This window comes from Mustela erminea, chromosome 6, assembly GCF_009829155.1.
Source record: "Mustela erminea isolate mMusErm1 chromosome 6, mMusErm1.Pri, whole genome shotgun sequence".
NCBI lineage: Eukaryota > Metazoa > Chordata > Mammalia > Carnivora > Mustelidae > Mustela > Mustela erminea.
The window spans coordinates 145062666-145086972 of NC_045619.1; the positions used below are offsets into that span (position 1 = coordinate 145062666).

Genomic DNA, 24307 nt, shown 5'->3' on the forward strand with positions numbered 1-24307 from the left:
CATAACTAATGTTCTAGCCACACTTAATTGATAGAATACAGGGGGAGGCCCCATTTGGCCCATGGGTGGTAGTTTCCCACACCCCGGATCTGCAACATGATAGATGATGGGGGAGAGGGCTCTTCTTTTCCAGTGGCAGAGTGGGAGTACACTGGGGTCTGTCTGGCCCTGGCCCCTCCACTTGAAAGGGAAAAAAGATGATAGTGAGACTGGCCAACAATTAAGGCCTCAGGAATTCCCCTGCCTTTCTCTGTAGGCCTGGGGCTTGTCACAAGATGTTTGTGTGTGGTTGAATTCCATGTGGGTATTGTTTGGGTAAGTATGTCCCTGTTGCCTGGTGGCTATATTTGGTGGGTCATATACCACACAGATGGTCATCTCGTTCAGGCCAAGACTATGAGCACAGTTAGGGTTCTCCTGAGTTAACAGAGATCTAGCATGTGTGGGCTTCAGGATGTGTCTGATTCAGCTCTCAGCAATGTTATGGAGCACGTGGCTTCCTGGGACCCTTGTGGCACTGACACAGGCCTGGCCTAGGCCACTTTTGCACTCGTGATGGAAAAGCCCCTGGCCTGGATGGTCCACCCCATCCTTGGCTCTGCAGGCTGAGACCTGAGGTGCCTCCCACCTCATTGGCTGGGACCAGGTCACCTGCCCATGGATGAGCTAATTGCTGGAACCAAGGAGTGGAGCCATGGAGATGGGCACACGTTGTTAGGACCTCTGTTGTAATGACTTTTCTAATGGCCGTGGTGGCAAGATCTTCTAGGATGCATCTGTTAATACAATGGATATTAATTTCGGATAGTAAATAGGTCCAAGATGCTGGCTTAGCACCTGGTACCTCAGTCCCAGCACCTCGGTGCTACTGTACTTATCTGCAGGGACAATGGCTGAGAATGAGCAAAATGGATGGAAACTGATCTGGAATGCACAAGGGAAGGGTGTGTGTGCGTGGGGGGGGGGCGGTTGGGGATAATAGGCCAAACTGTACCTCCAATTTATCTAGGTTCAAGAAGGTGCAGGGAATCCATGGTGTTTAAACACCCATCATTTTGCAGATAAAGAACATGCTTTTGCATGGAGTTTGGCAAGATTCGTTCCAAGTCTTCTCTAGCTGGTGCAGAAGTTGCGGAGAGCAGCGCCCTCCATCTGCTAGGATCAGCGTGAGAGGCTGAGTGTTCTCAAGAAGGTGTCTGGCTTTCGCAGGGCTCACTGTGAGCCTGCGCACAGGACTGACGAGGACAGTTCACAGTTTTGCTCTGAAGATGGAGTCTTGGAAGAATGCGGTGCCCCATGTGATCCCAGGAAGGGGACAGACCTGGTGTCCACTGTAGAGTTACTTCGTGGGAGTGGTCGTGATCTGCAGCCTCTGCTTCATGAGATGTCTGTCCTTTATTGAGTTCTGGGTGTGCTTTTTGTGACTTTTTCCTAATGGGTGGGATTTCCAAGGAGTGGGATTTTTTTGGCTTCACTGTAATTGCTGGTCCACTGGGAGTGAGCAAGTCCTGTTCTGCTGCTGAGAAATTGTGTCCCTAGCGGCTGGAGTGTGTATTACAAGCCTAGAGGTCAATGGTGAGGTGGTTACAGCGTCAGCAGGCTATTGTTATTGATGATTTTTATGGGTGAATTCCATAGGATGAAATGTTAGATCTTATGGTTAGAGATCCTCCTTAAGTGCCCATAAAGGGAGATTTTTCTGAGTTTCATATACAATATCTTTTTATTACTACTAATAGTCCTCCTTGTACTTGGTATTCCAATGAGCAGTGCATTTTAACATTGCCTGCATTTTACCCTTGTGTTGATGAGGATTTGAGAAAGGAACATGTCAGTGCTTCCACAAATGTACACTGGAACAACAAAATAATAAAATTTTATTTTTGGCACAAAATAGGAAATATCCTACTGTGATTCCTAGTTTAAAGCAGGGGAGGGGGCCCTCTTTCCGTACTGGTAATGAGTGCCATAGGCCTTCCTAGGGAACATTATCAGATTCTGTTGGAAACTTGGTCTTTGTTATTGTGGAAGAATCAGGAGTTGACCAATTATTTGTCTCGTTTCATTTTCTGTAAACATTTCCCCAATATTTGGTTTCACACCACTACCATTGTGAAGTCATCCCAACTTCAGCAGCAGCCCGCCCTTCTCTGCCAAGGGTATGTTTGAGCCAAGACAAAAGTGAATCCTGGGTGACCGGGAGACCCTAGGATCAGAATGCTGTCGCTAGGGAGTTACTGTGATCTTAAATTCTAAATCAGCTCCTGATACCAGACGAAATACATTTCAGATTTAGAAACTTCCAATAGAAATTTTGTGTCCATGATGACAAGTGAAAAAAATGTGTCATCCCTAAACCTAACTTTAATTCTTAACTTTAACACTGAAACCTAACTTGACCTTAAAGCCCAACCTGGAACCCTGAATCCCAGACTTGAAATTGAACCCGAAGCCTGGACTCTGAACCTGAGCCCTGGATCCAAGCCTTGAACCACCCAAACCATAAACCAGAACTCTGAGTCATTAACCCTGAACGCAAATCCCAGCATGAACCGAAATCCCAAATTTGTCATTGAACTTTGTCCCAGAAGCCCTGTGTCTTAAACCCTAAATTATAAACTAAAGTCCTAATCTCTAACTGTTCCCTTGCCCCTCACTCTAAATCCTCACCCTGATCCTACACTGAAAGCCTGATCTAGAACTCTGACTGGAGCCTGACCCTGAACCTAAATTCAAACTCTTCACTGCACTTTGTTTAGGCGTTCACCACTGATGGATGTTTGTAGTTTCTACCTTTTGATTCTTGTGAACACTGTTTGGGTTGGGGGCTAGGGTTAGGGTCTTGGATTAGGTCAGGGCCAGGCTTGAGAGCAAGTCGAGGTCAGTGTGTGGGTATGCATCAGAGCCAGGGTCATGTTCAGTGCCACCGTCTGGGTCAGGGACTGTTGTCATTCCATATTATTTCGAATTCATTGTTCCTTAGCTATTTTTGGAGACGTTGGGGGATATCAGGCTCCATGCAGATTCGATTTCCAGAATGAAAATTCGGAATGAATGAAAAGGGAGCTGGGTGCTCCCTCTGAAGGGTGAGCTCCCCGAGTCCTGCACTGGTTCCACAGCCTGCAGAAGGCACTAGACCCCAGCTGCTGCCGTGAGTGTGGCCTGCGCAGCTGCAGCTGGGACAGGAGCCTGGCCGCCTTTGGACCCGCTCTGGAGATTTCTGGAGGACGTGGGGCTGCTCCCACGCTAACAGGACAAGCTGGGGAGGACGTGGTCTGCATCCACACTGACAGAACCTGCTGTGGAGGATGTGGGGACGCGTCCACACTGACAGCAGTCTCGCCCCCTCAGGACCCGCTACTGGAGGGGAAGGTGAGGAGAAGCCGCCTGAGCAGGGACTGGTGAGGGGGTGCGTGTTCTCAGGACTGCACGGAGGAAGGGTGCACCGTGTAGACACTGGGCTTCCGTGGTTTTGTGTGCAGTGACGTGGCCTCCTGCTGGGCTGTGTGCCAGGCTGTGGGGTCCCTTCTTTCTGAGCTCGGATGCACCCCGGTCCCATGTTTGTGTCTGTGCACTCGCAGACTGAGTTCCTGGGGCAGTCAGGGAGCGGCTGCTCCCCTCGGGGCTCATGCTCCCCGCCTCTCCCTACCCTGCAGGGTTCTTCCTGCGTCCACCCCTGCTCCAGGGCTAGTCCAGAGTCTGGGAGTTAGGGAGCAACAGCGCAGACTCTGTAGATGGCTGTGGGGACAGGAGGTATTTTCCTGGTGCCAGTTCTTTGCTGAGCACAGAGTGTCTCCCTGTCTCTGTTTGTCTCCCTCCATGTCGGTCATCAGTGTTGCAAGGCTGTTAAGAGACAGGTCTGTCACCTCCTGGGTTCAGGAGACTCCTAGGAGTCTTGTTCTTTTGGAGCAAGAAAATGAGATTGTTCTTCATAGTCTCGTTCTGATGGTTCCTTCTAAGCATGTAGAAATGTCATTGATTTGTGTATATTGAGTTTTTCCTTGCAAGTTTTTTGAGTTTATTAGTTCCGTTCGCCTTAAACTCAAACTGCATTTTTGACCAGTATATTTGTTTTTTTTTTTAAAGATTTTATTTATTTATTTGACAGAGAGAGATCACGAGTAGGCAGAGAGGCAGGCAGAGAGAGAGAGAGGAGGAAGCAGGCTCCTGCTGAGCAGAGAGCCTGATGCGGGACTCCATCCCAGGACCCCGAGATCATGACCTGAGCCGAAGGCAGCGGCTTAACCCACTGAGCCACCCAGGCGCCCTTGACCAGTATATTTGACCAGCAACATGGGTTTATTTGTTAAGAGCAGAGAATGGCGATCTGGCTGAGCAAGCTACGGTCCTGTCACAGGCACGTGCAAGAAAAAAAGGAGGGCCGTTACTTCATGGAGAAGGAGGAAGAAGCTGGGAGGGGGCTGGGAAGGAAAGTCCCCTGGAGAAAGGCAGGGGTTTGGGGTGACGGAGGATTCTCAATGGCTGAGCTGTGGGGATGGTGATTTCTTGTAGGAGATGAACCTCCAGCTTCCCCTGTGGGGCCTGGAACAGATAAGTCTCTCCTGTGTGGGATTGTAATGTGGGGTCTCTAATGAACACTGAGCACGAAGCGCCCCCTTTCAGCCCCCCCTTCTGGCATCCCCAGTCCACTTTACTGAGGCCTCCCTTCCTGCTTCTGCATAGTTCTAACCAGGTTGTGGGGAAGCATTGTGGAAAATGGAACCCAAACCCTCCTGCTTCTACAGCACCCGAGACATGGGGGCCCCTGATTTAACCCTCCCACGAGTCTCTTGCTAACATATGGCCTCTCCCAAGGGCGAGTGGCCTCTCCACAGTGCGTGCCCTGGATCTGGGGGGGCTCGGTCTCCATCCTGAAGTCTGATGTCCTCTCTGCTTCTGTGATGTGGTGCGAATGTGGATGTTTGGAGGAGTCATTTACTCTGCGGTGATTTCAGATCTGCAGTAACTTGTCACAGCCCAAATACACTTGGTCTCCACACGCAGACTCCACAGCTGTCATTTCTTTACCATGTTTGCCATGTCTCGTGGGTTACTTCGGTGTATTTTGCCCCAAACAGGGACATTGTCCCATAGAACCACCATGTAACCCCACATGAGGACATCATGATGGTTCCCATGTTTGAACCCAGACCACAGGCCCGCTTCAGCTGTCACCCCCTGCCTGATGGTCTGAAATGTCTTCTCCATTTGGATTCAGTTTTTTTCTTCTGGAACTTTTTCCAGGACTTTCCCTTATTTGGGTAACCCTGATGGATTTAAGGAGCACAGATGGCTCCAATCTGAGGGCTATTTCTTTTCCTTTTTTTTTTTTTAAAGATTTTATTCACTTATTTGACAGACAGAGATCACAAGCAGCAGAGAGGCAGGCAGAGAGAGAGGAGGAAGCAGGCTCCCTGCTGAGCAGAGAGCCTGATGCGGGACTCGATCTCAGGACCCTGAGATCATGACCTGAGCCGAAGGCAGAGGCTTAACCCACTGAGCCACCCAAGCGCCCCCTAAGGGCTATTTCTATATCGCTTATGTTGCCGGGGCTGGCTTCAGCGTCCGCCCTTGTTGTGACATGCATCAGTCCTTCATTCACTTTTCCACGGTGACTTTCATTCACTTTTCTCCTTTTTCCACAGTGACTGAACATAAGAACGTTGACCCCTTAAAACACTTCAGTTACACAGGTCTCTGGCCTTAGCTGAGTTCCCACGGTTGTACATCATTCTCCAGAACTTTCTCATTCTCCCGGAGGGAGTCTGCATGCATGAAACACCAACTCCCCATCGTCCTTTCCCTCAGCCCCTGCAGCCACATCCAGCTTTGCGTCCCAGACACCTCCGTTAAGTGGGATCATACAAGATCTGCCCTTCCATGACTGGCTGATTCCACTCAGCATGATGACTTCCAGATTCAACCTGTGTTGTAGCCTGTGTCAGAACCCCTTCGTTTTTACGGCTGAATCATGTTCCATGGTGCATAAAGCACCGTTTGTTCAACCGTTCATCTGCCAGTGGACACTTGGGTGGCTTCCACATTTTGGCTGTTGTGAGGGTACTTCTACTTTCAATTTTGGGGGCCATATAGGCTGCAGTGAAATTCTGTGTTTAATATTTTAAGAAATCACCATATTCCCCCCCCCCCCAAAAATGAACCATTTTACTTCATTCCTTCATAGGGCAGAACAAGACAGCCATTTATGAATCTACCTCATTTTGTTTATCCTTTTCCCCATGGATGGACATTCGCATAGTTTCTGGTTTTTGCCCATTGTGAACACCACTGCTACAAATATTCCTGTACATTTTTGTTTCTTTGAACCAGAGTTTTCAATATTGGGGGTATACATCTAGGAGTGCAATTGTTGAACCATCTGGTAATTCTGCTTTGATCTATTTGAGTAAATTACAAACTGTTTTTTTCTTAAAGATTTTATTTATTCATTTGATAGAGAGAGAGAGAGAGAGAGAGATCACAAGAAGGCAGAGAGGCAGGCAGAGAGAGAGGGGGAAGCAGGCCTGCAGAGCAGAGAGCCCGATGCAGGGCTCGATCCCAGGACCCTGAGATCATGACCTGAGCTGAAGGCAGACCCCCAGAGACTGAGCCACTCAGGCGCCCCACAAACTGTTTTATACATAGATTGCATCATTTTTCACAAGCGAGGTTTAAGGGTTTTAGTTTCTCAACATCATTTTATTATTTTTAGTTTTATTGATCGTAGTGATTCTACTTGTGTTAAAGGAAATCTAACTGGTTTGAATCTTCATTTCCATAAAGACTAATGATGTTTAACATCTATTCATGTGCTATTCACCATTTGTATGATTTCCCTGGAAAAGGGTCTATCCAAGTCCTTTGTCCATTTTAAAAATGGGGTTGTCTTTTTGTTGAGGAGGTGTTAAAGCTCTTTACATATTCTGGGTGACAGTTTCTTATTAGATAAATAATGTACAAATATTTCCTTCCATTCTGGGGCTTTCTTTTCACTTTCTGGATAGTATCTTCTGATGTACAAATATTTTTAATGTTTTTTACATTTTTTTAAAGATTTTATTTATTTATTGGACAGAGAGAGAGATCACAAGTAGGCAGAGAGGCAGGCAGAGAGAGAGGGGGAAGCAGGCTCCCTGCTGAGTAGAGAGCCCGATGTGGGGCTCGATCCCAGGATCCTGAGATCATGACCTGAACCGAAGGCAGAGGCTTAACCCACTGAGCCACCCAGGCGCCCCTTACATTTCTTTTTTAAGAGTGAGTGGGAGAGAGTGTGCAAGTGGACAGGGGCAGAGAGAGAAGGAAAGAATCTTAAGCAGGTCCCACACTCAGTGTGGAGCCTGATGTCGGGCTCAGTCTCATGACTCTGAGATCATGATGTGACCCCAAATTAAGAGTCAGACCATTAACCAATTGAGCCACCCAGGCTTCCAGGACAGTTATTTAATTTTGAGGATATTATTTAATCTATTTTTTTCTTTTCCTTCTTACGCTTTGGTGTCAGATCTAAAAGCATTGCTCGATCCAAGGTTATGAAGACTGATCCCCATTAGTTTCTTCTAGAGTTTATCATTTTCCTGCTTGCATTTAAGCCTTTAACTTATTTTGAGTTAATATTTATATGTGGTGTGAGGTAAGGGTCCAGTTCCATTCCTCTGTACATGGGTGGCCAATTGTCTAGCACCCTTTGTTGAAAAGAGCATATTGTCCCCCAGTGTAATGTTGTCCACTTGTCAAAATTCAGAGGACCATAGATGAAAGGTTTTACTTCTGGGCTCTCAGTTAAATCCCACTAATCGGTATGCATACTTAAAACATTTTATTTATTTAAATTTTTAAAAATTGAAATTCAATTAATTAGCATATAATGTATTACTTGTTTCAGGGTGTGGGCATACCTTTATGACAGTATCACAATGTTTTATTTGCTGTTGCTTCATATTAAGATTTAAACTTTGGAAGTGTGACCTTTAACCTTTTTTTTTTTTTTTTTTTTCAAAATGGTTTTGGTTATCCTGTGGTTCCTTAAAATTCCATATGACTGTTACGATTAGCTTGTGCATTTCTTCCCAAAGGCCTTTGTGAAATTCCTTGGGAACACATTCAATTTCCACACTGTATTGTGTACTGTTGTCATCTTATCAATAGTATGTCCTTTTATCACCATGGGGGGTCCTCAGGTTTATTTAGGGTTCCCTTACTTTCTTTCAGCAATGGTTTATAATTTTTGGTGTACAAGATGTACACCTTGATTACATCTATTCCTAAGTATTTGGTCAATGTTGATGTTCCCTAAAATGGAATTGTTTTTTTAAATTCCTTTTTGGATGATTCCTTTCTAGTGTATACAAATAAGAGAGATTTTTGTGTACTGATATTTTGTCCTATAACTTTGCAGAATTAGGGAACTGGCTGTAATCATTTTTTGTTGATTCTTTAGGAAGCTCTCTGTATAAGATGATGCTGTCTCTGATCTCTGAATAGACCTAGTTCTACTGTTTGCTTTCACATGTGGGTTCCTTATTTCCTGCCTTCTTGTTCTGGGTAGAACTTTCAGTACAATACTGAGCAAGGAGTGAAAGCCAGCATAATGGACTTGTTTGTATTTCAGAGTAGAGCTATCAGTCCTCAGAATTGAGCACGATGTTTGATTAGGGTTAGGATAGGGTTAGGGTTAGGGCTTAGGGTTAGTGTCTCCCTGTCCTCCGCTGTACAGAACCCATTCTTCTCAATTAACCAGAGTGATCTTTTCAGAACATAACCTTGGAGACTCTCTGGGATCCACTCCCCAGCTGCCTGTCCTCTCCAGCCTCACCTCTCCCACCGTACCTGCCCCCCCGGGCCTCCTAGGCGTGTGGTCATCGTACATGTGCCTCGGATGCGATTCCAAGCCTTTACGTTCTCTCTGTCCGCTGCCAGGGGCACTTTTTTCTCCCTCTGCTTCATGTCTGGGTGTTCCACCATTGGCTGGACCTGGACTTGCCCCTTGTTGACCTAACTCATGTCTGCGGGGTGTGTGTGGCCCTATCCCCTATTTAAATGTTGTGCCCTACTTTGTCTGTGTGAGCAGTTTACTAACCTGCCAGGTATGGGGCAGGCACAGGGAAGTAACCTTAGTGCCTGTGTGAAAAATCAGTCTCAAGGCGCCTGGGTAGCTCAGTCATTAAGCATCTGCCTTTGGCTCAGGTTGTGATCCTGGGGTCCTCAGATCAAATCCCACAGTGTCGGGCTCCCTGCTCAGCGGGGAGCATGCTTCTCCCTCTCCTACTCGCCCTGCTTGTGTTCCTCTCTAGCTGTCTCTCTCTCTCTGTCAAACAAATAAATAAAACCTTAACAATAATCAGTCTCAGAGGGGCTCGCCACCCTTGCTGATAATGGGGAACCTGCTGTCCCCACAGGCAGTCCCCTCAGAGAGACAAAACTTCCAACTTCTTGGGGTTGGGGAGATGGAGACCTGGACCTGGAAGCTTCCACTCTTGGATTCATAGCTGAGGCCTAAGCAAGCCGCCTCTTCTTCCAGAGTCCTCTTTCCCTACCCTGCACATGGGCTGGGCCTGATTTCTGATTTGGGGGAGTTCAAGGGTGACCCTCCTAGGAATAGCAGTGGTTGACTGATGGACCTTGTCAGCAAGAGGCCCTGTAGCCTTCACAGGAGGACCCTATGGGAGTAGAGACAGCTCCGGGGGGCCAGCAACAGCTCACTCCAAGCAAGCTAGGGCAGGAGGCCAGCTGTGCTGATTCTAGCCAGTCTGTAGGCCATAGAAAGGAAGACTGTGCAGCAAGGTGCTCCTCTCCTGGCAGGTGGGGACAGAGCTGCAGGGGGTCTGCCAGAAGAGGGCACCTGCAGGGTTTGCCTGGGAACTCAGCAAAGGGACTGTTCCTGGCTCTAGCATGCTGACCGTGGGGTTGGTTTCCCGCCTCTGAAGCCTCAAGCTCCCCTTTGCATGATGGGTTGCTGATGGCCCCCATCTCGGGAGCAGAATGTAGGGAGGCCCCATGAGCAGACTTGCTCAGGACAGGCTGGGAGAGTGGCTGTTGCTTAAAGCAGCCCAGGGCCTGTCCCCCTGAATAAGGTGCACACGTCCACGGGCCCCAGGTTTGGGGTCCTGCCTCCAGCCTCTGACAGTGACCCTGCTCCCACTTTGACCCTAGTCCCTGTAGATAGGTGCTCTTCCTGGAGCTGTTCATGCAGAAGGCACAGAAGCCCATCATGGTGGGACACAGGGTCACTAAGTCTTCATTGGCCAGTGGGCTGCCAGGCCTGTGTGCCCCGCCGGGAGTGCTGGAGGGTGGTGGTCCTCGTGGTCCCCATGCCTCTCAGTGGCGGGATGTGTCCATGCAGCACATGGTGATGGTCAGCCGCTTCTGTGAGCAGCACTTCCTCCGTGAGGTGGATGACTTGCTGTGTGCAGATGTGGACATGACGTTCTGCGATCACATGGACATGAAAATCCTGTCCCTCCTCTTTGGCATCCTGCACCCCAGTTTCTCCTGGATGTCCCATGAAGACTTCAGCTACCAGCAATGGCCACAGTCCCAGGCCCACATCCTCAGAGACCAGGGCGACGTTCACTACATAGAGACCTCTTTTGGGGGTTTGGGGGTGGAGGTTCACTGACTGACCTTGGCCTGTCACCAGGCGATGAGGGTCGACCTGGCCAATGGGATCAAGATTGTGTGGTGTGACAAGAGCCACTTGAACAGGTACCCGCCGGTACCACAAGCCCACCAAGGTGATATCCCTGGAGGACCTGTGGGACCCACGGTGACTTTTTATGTGTCTGTTGTCCATTTGGATGTCTTCTTTGGAGAAACATCTGTTCATTTCTTCTGCTTATTTCTTGATTGGATTATTTGTTCTGTGGGTGTTGAGTTAGGTAGGTTCTATCTAGATTTTAGATACTAGCTCTTTATCTGATAGGTCATTTCCAAATATCTTCTCTCATTCTGTTGGTTGTCTTTTTGTTTTGTTGACAGTTTCCTTTGCTGTGCAAAAGCTTTCTATCTTGATGAAATGCCAACAGTTTATTTTTGATTTTGTTTTCCTTGCCTTTGGAGACCTGTCTAGCAAGAAATTGCTGTGGCTGAGGTCAAAGAGGTTGCTACCTCTGTTCTTCTCAAGGATTTGGATGAATTCCTGACTCAGCTGAGGTCTTTAATCCATTTGGAGTCTATTTTTATGTATGGTATAAGGAAATGGTCTAGTTTCATTCTTCTGCATGTGGCTGTCCTGTGTTCCCAACACCATTTATTGAAGAGACTTTCTTTTTTCCATTGGATATTCTTTCCTGCTTTGTCAGAGATTAGTTGGCCATAAAGTTGAAGGTCCATTTCTGGGCTCTCTATTCTGTTCCATTGATCTATGCGTCTGTTTTTGTGCTGATACCAAACCATCTTGATGATCACAGCTTTGTAATACAGCTTATGGTCACCTGCCTTGGTTGTAAATGGCTATTTTTGTGCTGGTGCTTGTGAAATGTGGGCGCTCACTCAGGCTGGATGCACATCCCATTGGGATTCCCCGGCACCCCCCGTGGGTCTGCACTTGTGCCCTCATCTGCCTGCACGGCGTCTTAGCGAGCATTCACTGAGTGCCTGCTGTGAGCTCCAACAGGGTGCAGAGCATGAGAGTGAGAACTAAGATACAGGATCCCTGCCCTCCTGGGACTTGCAGTGGCCCCATCCTCCTGCCTCACCCCATCTCCTGCCTCACTTCTTTCTTATTGTGCTGGAACTGACGTACAATTGGTACCGTTAAGCACGTTCCAGTGTCCAATTCAGTGGCAATAAATACACTCACTGTTCTGCGCCTGCCACCTTCGTCCATTATCACCACTTCTTCTTCATCCCAAGCTGAACCTCTACCCATGAGACCTGAATCCCCCATTTCCCCTCCCCAACCCCAGCACCTCCTTCCACCTCTATGAGTTGGAGTATTCTCTGTCCCTCACTAGTGGGTCCTCCAGTATCAGTCGTGAGGGACTGGCTTATTTCATGAAGCACAATGGGCTCAAGTTTTGGACTTGGGCTCACGAGCCTGGACCTGACACACTTTTCCGCTAAAGGAATGGCTCAGCCCTTTCCTGTCTAAGCCAAGCCTCCTCAGTGCCCTCTGCGCCCCTCATTTTCCTCCTCAGCCTGAAGATGTTCCCAGCCAATCTGCAGCTTTGACGATCAGTTCAGTCCAGATGTCAGTTCAGCCTCACCTACCTACTGTCCACATCAGGTGCCTGCACCCCGCCCCACCAGCTGGCCACCTGCTCCTCTCACAGATGTCCCCATCTCAGGAGAGGGAAACATCTAGTCCAGACCTTTGGATTCCTCTGTGACTTGCTGCTTTCTACCAACTCTCCCAGTAGTGAGGTGGCTACTGGAGGACATTCGGTGTCCAAGCCATTTAAGGGCATATGTGAGTCTCTGCTAGGGCAATGGATAAGAGTTGGGGCAAAGAGAAACCAAGCAGAATCACAGGAAGAAAGGCCGAGTGATGAGCTTTAGGGAACAAGGGCCTGGGAGCTCTGACTTATACCCGAGTCCCTGGGACACTGCTTGTGAGGGCTGGGTTCCTGCTCAGGGATGACCAAAGAAGGCCTTAGGCTCACCCTCTGGTGATTGTTAAACCCGGCAAATAGGAAGTGAAGGCCAAGGCAGAGTGCTAAGAGGCCTGGCTGGTGCGGAAGATGTATCCTGACACCCACGCACCCAGAGCCCTCCTCCCCATCTGCAAAGACTGGAGGTTTTGATTGTTTGTTTGTTTTTTCAGAAGGAGGGTAGTTTCCAGATATTTAAGGAAATCTCACCCAATCGACGGCTAATCACTACATTCACAGACCATACACTTCTGTGGCCACACACGACAAGGGATACAGATTTGACAAAATCAGTTCAGAAACATCACTAAGCCAACAGCAGAACTACAGCGAGAGGAGCAGCAGCAGTGAATCCTAGGGAGGGGAGGAACTGAATTTGACTTGCTACATTGCAGTATTCACAGTGTCCCAGATCCAAAGGCAGACAGTCGGGTGGTGGTGACACAGAGAAGGAATGTATTTCAGTACAGCTGACACTGGAAAGCAGAGAACTGGCATGGTCTCAAGGTGCTGAAAACACTCCTAGGCTTTCATGGGAGGAAAATCTAGGACAAAGGCTGGTAGGCAGGTGCAGGGTGTCATTAAAGTTCCAGTCAATCATTGTCTTGGGGTCCATCATGCAGGGTCTTGCTGGTGTCATGCAGTGGCTATTGCTTGAGGGGTCGTTTTGGTGCCTGCCAGGTCTTTGACTTAACAGATCAGTCGGAAGGAGGCACATCATCAGTTCGGAAGTACAGACGAAGGTCAGAGTGCAGGTGGGTAAAGGCCTCTTTCACTCTGAGAGCGGTGGAACTCTGAGCCTCTGCTACATACCTTGCCCTGCTCATCGCTTCCAGCTGCCTGGTCCTGAGTTCCCTGAGTTCTGTCCTTTTAATGAACGGGTCGTCTAGTAAGTAACGTGTTTCCCTGAGTTCCGTGAGCCGCTCGAGCAGACTATTCGAACCTGAGGAGGAGGCTGTGGAGCCCTCCAATCTGTAGCCATAGCTCGGAAACACGGGTGACCCCTCTGCCCAGCCACTGGTTGACCACTAAGTTAACAGCACAGGGGTTCGCTGGCCATACATAGCACAGAACACAGACTGGACAAAGTTCAGAAAAGTCACTAAGCCAACAGCAGCAACCACAATGAGCAGCAGTAATGAAGCCTGGGGTGGGGAAGGACTGATATTCGGGAAGCTTCCATGATACTATTCAGCATCACACCCTGGACTTGTCAGTGGGGTCACCTCCCCCTGCTGGGGGTCAGGTGGCTTCCTACATGTTCCACCTTCCCTCTGGGGCTCCCCCAGCCATGCACAGCCCTGTGCTGCTTCTCAGCAGAGGGAAGTTTTTACCAAGGTCAGGAAGATGGGATGGGTTTTACTGACTCCCCCAGCGCCCCCGCCCCCAACTCCCGGCCCAAGGCAGCAAGAGAGGGAACTTTTCTTCGACTCCTCTTAAGGTCCCTGGCTGGGTCTGGAACTTGACAAAGACAGATGAACAGGAGAAAAGCTGGCAAAGTGTATTGATTTTTCTGGTGGGAGCCTCACAAGAACGTGGAAACCAGCAGAGGCGATTGGAGCCGACAGTTCCACACTTTAGGCAAAGAAGCAATCAATGTGTGAAGAATTGAGAGACATGGGTTTGAGCTAGGGCTGGTATATGGTAAAAAAGTAACTAGAAGACAAATGTTAGTTTAACCAGGTTTTTTCCTACAGCCTTTGTGGCCCTAAATTCCTTGACTCTGGTGATCAGCATGTCCTCCTGATGATGTCTTAGAATATATGGGGCGCCTGGGTGGCTTAGTGTGTTAAAGCCTCTGCCTTCGGCTCAGGTCATGATCCCAGGATCCTGGGATCGAGCCCCACATCGGGCTCTCTGCTCAGCGGGGAGCCTGCTTCCCCTCCCCTCTCTCTGCCTACTTCTCTGCTTGCTTGTACTCTCTCTCTCTGTCAAATAAATAAATAAAATCTTAAAAAAAAAAGAATATAAATGAGGTTCAGTGGGGTGAGGTCCGGAGCTGATGACCAAGAAAGAATTCTTAAGACATCTTTGGTGCAAAATGGTGGTTTATTAAAGCATGGGGATAGGACCTGTGGGCAGAAAGAGCTGCTGCTCCGGGGCTGTGAGCAGTGGTCCACTATATGCTTGCAAGTTGGGAGGAGGTTAGGGATGTTGTAAGTCCCTAAGGAATTTTGGAAGCAAGGTTTCCAGGACCTTGAGGGACTAGCTGTTGTTGGGAAAAGTGTTATTCATTAACAGTAATAAAACCTGGGGTGCCTGGGTGGCTCAGTGGGTTGAGGCCTCTGCCTTTGGCTCAGGTCATGATCTCAGGTCCTGGGATCTAGCCCCACATCGGGCTCTCTGCTCAGAAGGGAGCCTGCTTCTCCCCCTCTCTTTGCCTGACTCTCTGCCTACTTGTGATCTCTGTCAAATAAATAAACAAAATCTTAAAAAAAAACGGTAATAAAACCTTTGTCATGAGACCCTTTAGAAGTATATCTGTAGACGATATGCTTGGGAATGATTGTTTTAAGGGCTTGTCAGTGGATAAGGAAATTTAATAATTTTTCTTCTGCTTCTGTTTTCCACATCACTCCCTTAGGTCTGGGGAACGAAAGTGCCACATGAGAGTATTCTGACCTGCTTCAGGGAAGAAGGCTGATGGCTGGGAATGACAGACCTTCCTGCTTCTGCTCTATGCACAATTCTTTCAGTTTCTGTCTTGTATTTGCCAAGGTGCCATATTTGGACAGTGTGTCCTGATGGTCACTGGCCTGGTGCTGTACTCTGTCTCCTCCTAGTATCCAAGACATTGAATGCACTGCTGTGGAGACAGCCCAGCCCTGGGGCAGTCCCTTGTCCAGGGAGGCACCAGCCTCTAGGGGAAGGTTGCCTATGACTTCCCACATGGGTGCTCTGTTGCTAAGGTTGGCTGCCCCTCCTTGGGGAGAGTGTGCAGATCTTACTTCGAGAAACTGACTTCATTTCCTGCAAAGGTCTACCTGGTAGTGGGATCATGCAGAAGTTCTATTTTTAGTATTTTGGGGAAACCCATACTTTTTCCAGCATGGCTATGCCAACCAAGGTCAATTATGGATGACTTTACCTATAAAGCAGAGATTTTTCAAGGTCCTCTCCAGCAGAGAACATGAGGAGAACATTTTCAAGGCCTCGCACAGTGTACTAACCATAGGAACAAACTGGTAGCTCAGGAGCTATTGAAATGAAGAACTGGTTCTCATTCTTCCATTTCTGGCTAGTGCGCCGGTCTGTGGCTCGGTTCCTCCTCAGGCAGCTGGAAGATTGACCTCCCAGGTCGGCTGACACTGAGCTGGCTACTGTTTCCAGAAATTCTTTGGGATGCGGCTGGGTTTTCCCACCTGTGCACAGATCAAGTTGACGACCTCTGACAGTGGAGCCGCAGGTCTTCCAGGCTTGGTCCCTCCCGCACCCCCAGCGGAGCCATCACACTGAGGGTTTAGGGGCGATGGGAGCTGCCCCAAGGAAAAACCACCCGAGATTCCTACTGTCCTGACCTGACCTTCAGATGCTCCTCAGTTACTTCTGAGCCTGTGGTGTTTTCCTGGAACCTGTCCTGGCTGTTTTTGGACAGCTCGTCCAGCAGCACCCTCACTTTCTGGGGTGGGGGGTGTAGCTGGAATCCGCAGTGTGTCCTGCTGCCCCACCTGGATGGCTGTTTGAAGGAATGTCGTCTGGGCCATCTGAGGACCCTAGACCATGGGTCTGCGGCCCGGAGGGCTTTTGAGCAGAGCTTATGGGATGGGAGGGCTGCAAGGCACAGAGGCAGGTTTCCAGAAAGCTGTCTGGGGTCCCCAGCATCCTACGGTCTTTGAATCAAAGTCCTGAGATCTTTAAAATGCCAGCAATGTTACAGCATGAGCCAGAAAATCACATGTCTCTATGCACCCAACACCACCTGAGCTATAGGCCATTTCTTGCACTTGAGCTGAGTATAAAGGATTGGGAGTAGGAGCTTGAGGGGAGGTCCTGGGCCAGACTCTGTGTTTGGGGTCATAGGCCATCCAGACAAGCTTGTGCTGAGCCTGAGGAGGGGGCCTGTGTGGAGACCCCAGCTGCAGATACTGCTGTCTGTCAGTGCCCCCCCGCCCCTCCAGTCTGCCCCAGGGCACGTGCTGTGGGGGCAGCACCTGCACCCTCCTCTCTGCCCGAGGGCTCTCTCCGGCGCCAGTCATGCCCCCCTACCAGTCACTGCCAGCCTCCAGCCTGGGAGGGTGGGTACCCTGACGACCTCCAGCCCTGGGGACGGATCAGTGCAGGTGGGACATGGTCTCCCAGGAGGTCTGAGTGCCCCCACGGTGCTCACTCTCCACCTGGGGGCTCACTGTGTCACGTCCTCCCTCAGTCTCCCCAGGCGCAACTCCTCCTCTGCTCAGGGACCACTCTCGGCCCAGGCTCTACACGCTGGGACTGGGAGCAAGTCTGGACCTTCCAGGCTCGCACGTCCATGCCCACGACATGGGCACAAGCAGGCCTCACAGACTCGTCAGAGGAGACCCAGTGCAGGGAGATGCAGACTGCTTCAAGGGGGATGCCAGATGACCCCAGAGGGAGCACAAAACATAGGGTCCATGGAGCCCAGTGTGGGGTGTGGGCACCCAGCCAAGGGGCATGGGGAATCCTGGTGAGGGTGGCCCTGGTAGGGGCAGGGGAGACCACAGAAGGGTTGCAGAAAAGGCTGGAGACAAGACAATAGGACAGAACCTCCCAGGGAGGTCGATGAAAAAGTCAGGGGATCACAGAGACACTTGGGAAAACTCGGAGGCCTTGGAGAGGTTGGCTGAAATGCTTTTATTTGGTCAGAAAAGTTGTGTCACAAACCCCCAGTCGACATGGGATGATTTAGTCTTTGTTGCATCTAGGAATCAGGACATATGGGCCATTAGCACTCACACTGCAAGAAGTCTAGGATATATTAACTTTTCAACCCTTTTCAGGACTAGATTTTTCTAGAGGAGGTGCTAAGGAAGTGCTAAGTATGGGTCTCTCCATTCTTTTAAAACATTTTTTTGACAGACAGAGTTCACAAGTAGGCAGAGAGGCAGGCAGAGAGAGAGAGAGAGAAGCAGGCTCCCTGCCGAGCAGAGAGTCCGATGCGGGGCTCGATCCCAGGACCCTGAGATCATGACCTGAGCCAAAGGCAGAGGCTTAACCCACTGAGCCACCCAGGTGTCCCTCTCCATTCTTTTCTCTGTGCAACCGGGCTCTGTTTTCAGGAGTAGATTCCTGGTGCTCATCACCACTGCTAGCCCTGAGGACTGCCCCCCGTCACCTCCCACAGTGGACATGACCATGTGTGTTGGGGGAAGTGGTCACTGATGAAACCCCAGTGCTCAGTACAGAACAGGGACCCCAAATCTCCTGCAGAAGGGAAGAGGGCATGAGGCGGGGGGGGGGGGGATGATGGGAGGGGGCGGGAGGTGAGAGTGAGGGGGGCTGGGAGGGAGGCAGGGAGGAGAAGGCGGGAGGGAGAGAGGGGAAGTGAGGGGAGGGGGGAGGAGGGAGGGGGCGGGCGGGAAGAGCGCAGGGGCAGGAGAGAGTGGATAAATGAAGTAGGGAGGAGGCCGTGGAAGAGCACAAGTCCGGTCCCTGCATCCGGAGTCATCATTTGGGGTGAGGTCCGAGGGCACCACAGCTCGGGGCACGTCCGTCTGTCCTCCCGGCGCTGACCTTTTCCCCTGGCCCCGCTGGGACCCTGGATCCCCTCCACCTCCTGTTCCCAGGAGCAGGGTGGCAGGAGGGGCTCCTGGGTCCCGTGCCCAGATGACATTGGGACAGTAACTACAGGACGCTGTGTCACGAGGACTGGGACCGTGGATCCCCGGCCTCTCCTCGGGCACGAACGCTGTTCCGTTCCTTGCTGTCCCCCCGCCGCTGGGCCGCACACTCCTGACAATACATCTGTGAAACGGCGCGCCGGAGTTTCCGGAGCGGAGTCTGAGGCCGAGCACTGCTAGGTGAGGGGAGCCCCTGCGGCCTGGGCTGGGCGCCGCTGACTGTTGTCCCAGACAAAGGTGCCCGACACCCTTCTCTCCAGGGGCCCTGCATTAGACCTCTGGTTCTTCCCATTCTCCCCAGGGCTGCTGGTCCCCAGACCAGACCCCTGCCTCTCTGGGGGTGCCCAGCGCGGCCTTCGTAAAGTTTCCTTTGCCAGCGTCCTTCCCCGGGAGCGCCCGCATCCAGAGACGCACACGCGCTCTCGTGCGCCTCTCCTCCCTCCTGGGCTTGCACGTGTTTGGTCTAGTCCCTGCGAACACTGTGACTTGGAGCCTGTTTGGAGAAGAGTCAGGTGAAACTTTTCCCTGGCCTTGGGTTGTGACTGATGTGCTTGCCCTCTGTGGTGTGTCTTCCAGATTTCTGCATTTCCCTGGTTTCTGTGTGGGCCACAGGAGAAACCAGCTGTGTCCTGTCTGGGGTCAGGCTGTGGTGTCCCAGCAGGAACACAGGTCTCGAACCTGAGGTTGTGCCCACAATGCCTAAAGGGGCCTCGATGATTACATCTCATCTCTAATCCATTGGGGGTCTCGATTTCGAATAAGGGAAATTCTAGTTCACATAAACACAGAAAGCCGAGTCCCCTTTGAAAATAGGTGGGCGGACACAAAGGCGCCTATTGAGGGATTCCACTTCCAGAAACCTCCAGAACACGTGCAGGAACAGAAAGAGAAAGCAGCTTGCCAGGCTGGGGAGCAATGGGCAGGGAGGGCTTGGGCTCAGGGTCTCCTTTGGGGAGGGAGATATTCTGCTGCGATGTTCTGTGGTGTGGTGGCACAGCGTTGAGAATGTACTTCAGGCTCATGATGTGTTCAAGTGACAACAAGTAATGTTATGTAAAACAAACAATAAACAGTACACAGAACATGGAAAGATAACAGTATGTACCAGAGAGAAAGAATATTCTGGTATGGGACGAAACATTCCTGCAGGCCGTCGGGTAGGGGATAACAGCGATAATTGTACGAGGAGCAGGGCTGTGGGCTCTGGATGTGGCTCTGGGAGCCCCACAGGAGCAGGAGCAGGGGCAGGGGTTGGAATAGGAACAGGGACAGGAGCCTGGACAGATGCAAGAGCAGTAGCACAGGCTGGGGCAGGGGAAGGGGGCACTGCTCTGGTAGGGGCAGGGGAAGGGGCAGGGACAGGAGCAGAACTATAGCAGGAGCCGGAGCGGGGCAGGGGCTGGGGGAGGGACAGGGGCAGGGACAGGCCCAGGCCCAGGCCCAGGCCCCAGCTCCTCCGGGACAGCGACAGCATCAGGCTCTCTGTGGGCAGGTGCCTTGTCCCCTGCTGGCTCCTGGTCTCCTGCTGAAGTCTCCCCAGGCACCAGCCCCCCCGTCTGGAGCTGCAGGGGAAGTTGGGGTCGGCTCTGGCTCTTCAGAGCTAGACCGAGGTACCCAGGCCCCCACATTCCAGAGACAGCTCCCTGCCCAGCTCATTTTGTTGGAGATCCTGGAATGAAGAACATGTTTTTGTTCCTTGGCGGAGACAGAGCTTAGCCCAGGGCCTCCCAGAGAAGCTACAGCCAGGAAGGAAGCCTCACCGGGACGTCTCCCCAACTGCAGTCCTCCGACTGGATGTTCTGAGCCCAGTCCTTGCTCTTGGTCACACACCAGCCTCTGGGGCCTCCTGCCTGTGGGGCCCAGCACCAGCCCATCCCCAGACACCCACATACACCCAGCTCTGGCCTTCTCACCCTCGGGCTCGGCCTCCGTGGGCTCCGGGTCCTAGACCACAGTCCGGTGTGGTACCACCAGGGACAGTGGCCTGGGCAGTGTCAGAGGCCTTCCTAGGCATTCCCCAGTCCCTGCTCCTGGAGAGCCCCCTACGGTCACTCCCTGTGTCAGGGAAACGGAGCAGGTATCTGCCAGCCTCCTTCCTCCGATGATGATCGCTGGTGTTCTGCAAAGACAGAGACCAGTAGCCACCCGGATGCATCATGGCCCTGCCCGGCCATCTTCACCGCCCTCCTGCCCAGTCCCTCTGCTGCTCCCAAATCACACAGACCTGTGCGTGCACAGTCCCATGCCTGGGACAGGGACCTATACCTGCAGGACCCAAGATAAACCCTGGGGAGAAGCTCACAGCCCCCCACATTCTGTCTCACCCAGCCAGCCTTGACCTGGGGTGTGAATGTGACCTGACCACCAGGTCCACCTGACCCCTCGTCCACCTGCTCTTGAGTGGGGGGGTTGCACACCACATGAGCCTTCTTTACACACACACACACACACACACACACACACACACGGGGAGGGGACCTGGGGCTGCACAGTCGGATCAGAGCATATGGGACTTGGGGCTGGCTCTGGGCCTCATGGTGTCACCTTTCTGTACTTCTGGCCAAATGAGCAGAGATGTCGGGGAGCCCTGATATGACATCCCCCACGAGGGATTGTATTTGCAAGGTGTGCTTTCCTCTGCCTGCAGCTTCCGGAGTTTGGGATGCAACACGCAAACATGTTCTTCTTTTGAGGATCTCTAAGGAAATGATCTGGGCAGGGGGCTGTGTCTGGAATGTGGGTGCCTGGTTACCCGGGTCCCAAATTCTGTTAGGCTCTGTTGTCAGGGAAGTGAGGTCACCACTGCCTGGGGATGCCTTACCTGACTTCCTCCCCACACCAGAACCCCCTGAGGACTCCCCTTCCCCAGCTGCTCAGTGCTCACCCTCTACCTCATGCCCTGTCCATATGGTGACATCCACACAGACTCACCACAGCCCCCACAAGGCCTGGGTGTAGATGATGTCCCCGCTGGGAGGGCACAGAGCTGGCTTCAGACCGGGCTCTTGCTCCTGCTCAGGACTGTGACCCTGGACAGACTGTGTCCCTTTCAGGGCCTCCCCAGGCTCCCCATCTGCACAGTGGGGTCTTCTGGCTTCTACTTCTAGGGACACCATCAGGGATAGGACCCCTGCATACGTTCCTGTTATCACAGGAGGCTGGGACACGCACGTGGCAATGCAAGTGGGGGGCTGGGCGGGGCATAGAACACTGCTCGGAGGGGCCTGGGTCTGCTCTGGGGTCCAGCCAAAGCCATCCTCCTTCTGCGTGTCTCCCGGCCCCTGTGGGAAGGTTGCAGTGAACTGATTCTGACCTTGTCCTCTTGTCACACAGACTTCCAGGGGCTCCCATTAGTTTTGGGCCCAGGTCCCAGGGCCTCGTCTGTGCCCATGTGCTGGGCAGTCCCCACAGTGGTTCCTGGCATTCCTGAATCCCGGTCACACATCCGTGGCATTCTCTCTCCTCCAGCGTGGGTGGCCTGTGTGACTGTGCTCTCAGGAATAGGAGGGAGCACAATGATGGGATGTTGTTTCCAACCTGATGGAAGAAAGTCTGTAACTTCTCCTGGTTCCCTCTCTGTGTTCATTCTCTGTCTCTGTCTTCTCCGCGTGTCTCTGTGTCTCTCCCAGGAGCAGGATCTGTGGTCTCTGGGGGCGATGTGAGAAACCTCGGAGGCCTACCTTCTCCCCATTTCCCTCTCCTGTCCTGGTGCTTGGTTCTCTCTTAAGGCCTCCTCACCCTGAGCAGAGCACTGACTCTGGAACCTCTTCCAAATGGGGACCTTGAGGCTGCAACAAGGAGGGTCCTCAACTTGGTCCCCAAACCAGCGCTCCAGTGCTCTGCCACGTTCTGCAAACCCAGGTCCTCAGCCCCACAAGCCCCCAGGTTGTCCTCTGCTCAGAAAGACCGAGGGAGAACAAACCATTTTCCCATGACTCGGAGCACGGTGGGTCAGGGTGAAGATCCAAGGCCAACAGACTTTGCTACAAGCCTGTGGGGCCATAAGGACACCCCATCTCTACAATCCAATTGACAGACAAGTAAGGTGAGGCCTTTTGTGCTGTAGCCCTATCTGGACTTGGGGGTGGGTGGGTACCTCTTCCTACTTCCAGTAGACCAGGATGGTGATGGACCCCAGACCCCAGACCCTGTCCTCTCCCAATAAACTGGAAACCCTCCTGGGTCCCTGGGGACCCCTGACCATCAGTCTGGCCTGTCCTTTGTCCCCATGCTATGGACCTGGGGTCCTGAGGCCCCTGCACCATTGCCCAGATATCTCTGACCTCTTCTTCTTTCCCCCTTGTCACCCACCTTACTCCCAGGGTGTCTGCCCCTTCTGACCCCGGGCTGGGCAGTCAGAGTGGTGGTGGTGTGCATAGGTGCACATTCCTCTACCTGTCTGAGGATGCTCAAGGTCATGTCCCCACATGGCACGGGGTGGGTAGCTATCTCTGGGGATCTGAGGGGCTCTCACCCCCAAAGCAAACCTCATAGGCCAGGATGGGAGACAGCTCCTCATGACTCCTGACTCTGGGGCTGAGGGGTCCTTACTCAGGCACAGCAATGCCCATTGAACACAGGGACTTCAGAAAGAACACACGCCTGGCCCAGGTCCTGCCCCAGGATGGTGGCTGCCTTCCCCAGTGTTGGAGGAAGAGAGACATCTTCTGCTTCTCTGGGTGGGGTCCTCTGACCCACGAGCAGGCCCTGAAAGGGTTCTAGTCCACCTCTAAAAGTGAATCAGCACTGAGTGGGTCAATCACTGTCCAAACACGAACAAGGACAATGTGCTAAGGAAGCACTGGGGGTGATCCTGTGCAAATGGCCTGCGGCTGGCAGGGCTGGCAGCTTCAGTGCCCTCCAGAGGGCCCCTTTTCCCTGGATGGGAAATCTGGACTCTCTGTCCTTAGAGCATCCTTCCTGCTGGTTTCAGGACCAAGGGAGAGATTGTGGTGTGGCTTAGAAGGCTCCACCCCTGCCTCCCTCCTTCTGCACACATCACTGCTCCCCAACAAGCAGGGGCTGCTGCTCTCACATGCCCCATGCAAGGCTGGTTTAAAGCACTCATTCCCTAAAAGGCCCAGCCTCTCTGGCGCTGTTACATGCACAGTGACCACAGCTGCCTTGCTGGGCCAGGAGTCCCAGGAGGGCTCTCCTTTCCCAGGATCAGGGTTCGTAGTCCTGGCCAGAGAAAGAAGTCCCATCTCTCCTCTTCTAGAGAAGGTGAATTCCTGGGCCAAGTGGCCTTCAGGTGCCTGGGGACATGGGAGTCTCCTGGAGAGAAGGGTGACAGGTACACCTGTCTGAGAAAACAATGAGCAGCACCCCTCCCAGGCCGCAGGTGCACCCATCACCTAGCAGTGCTTGTACTCAGACTCACCTCAGGAAATTCTGGCATGATTTTTCATAGACACATTTTCAGGAGTGTTCAGTACAGTGGTGGTGGAGAGAGCAGGGAATGCACCAATACTAATGCCCAAGGAGATGGATAGTGGCTCAGTCGGTTAAGCTGCTGACTCGATTTTGGCTCAGGATGTGATCTCACAGTGTGGGATCAAGCTCCATGTAGGGTCTGTGTTCAGTGCAGTGTGGGCTCACGATTCTCTTTTCCCCCTGCTGCCTCTCTCACCACTCTCATGCCATGCTCTCTCTCACTCTCTAAAATAAATTAATAAAATCTTTATAAAAAGGGAATCCTACAGAATGTACTTTTAAAAAATTATAAAAAATCCCTGCATTGATTTGGCCATTTTAAACATTTTCAGTATAAAGTCCAATAGTGTTAAGTATATTTACACTGCTGTGACAAATATCTTGAGAATATTTCATCATACAAATCTGAAATTCTGTTCCCATTGTTTTATGTTTTTCATGTAGAAAGCATATTTATTTATTTATTTATGTTCAGTGAGCCATCATACA

General features: G+C 51.5%; 2 long non-coding RNA genes across 2 annotated transcripts in view; one reads left to right on the forward strand and one right to left on the reverse strand.

Moving 5' to 3' along the window:
* LOC116594475 overlaps positions 1–24307 on the forward strand; it is a 55546-nt gene that overhangs the window by 23314 nt on the left and 7925 nt on the right. The gene's annotated exons all lie outside the window — the stretch shown is intronic.
* On the reverse strand, positions 19853–21062 carry LOC116594476. The gene is made up of 3 exons (XR_004287241.1): positions 20930–21062; positions 20299–20504; positions 19853–20054 (listed from the first exon to the last, which is right to left on the reverse strand). It is a non-coding gene; the product is annotated as an uncharacterized LOC116594476 (long non-coding RNA).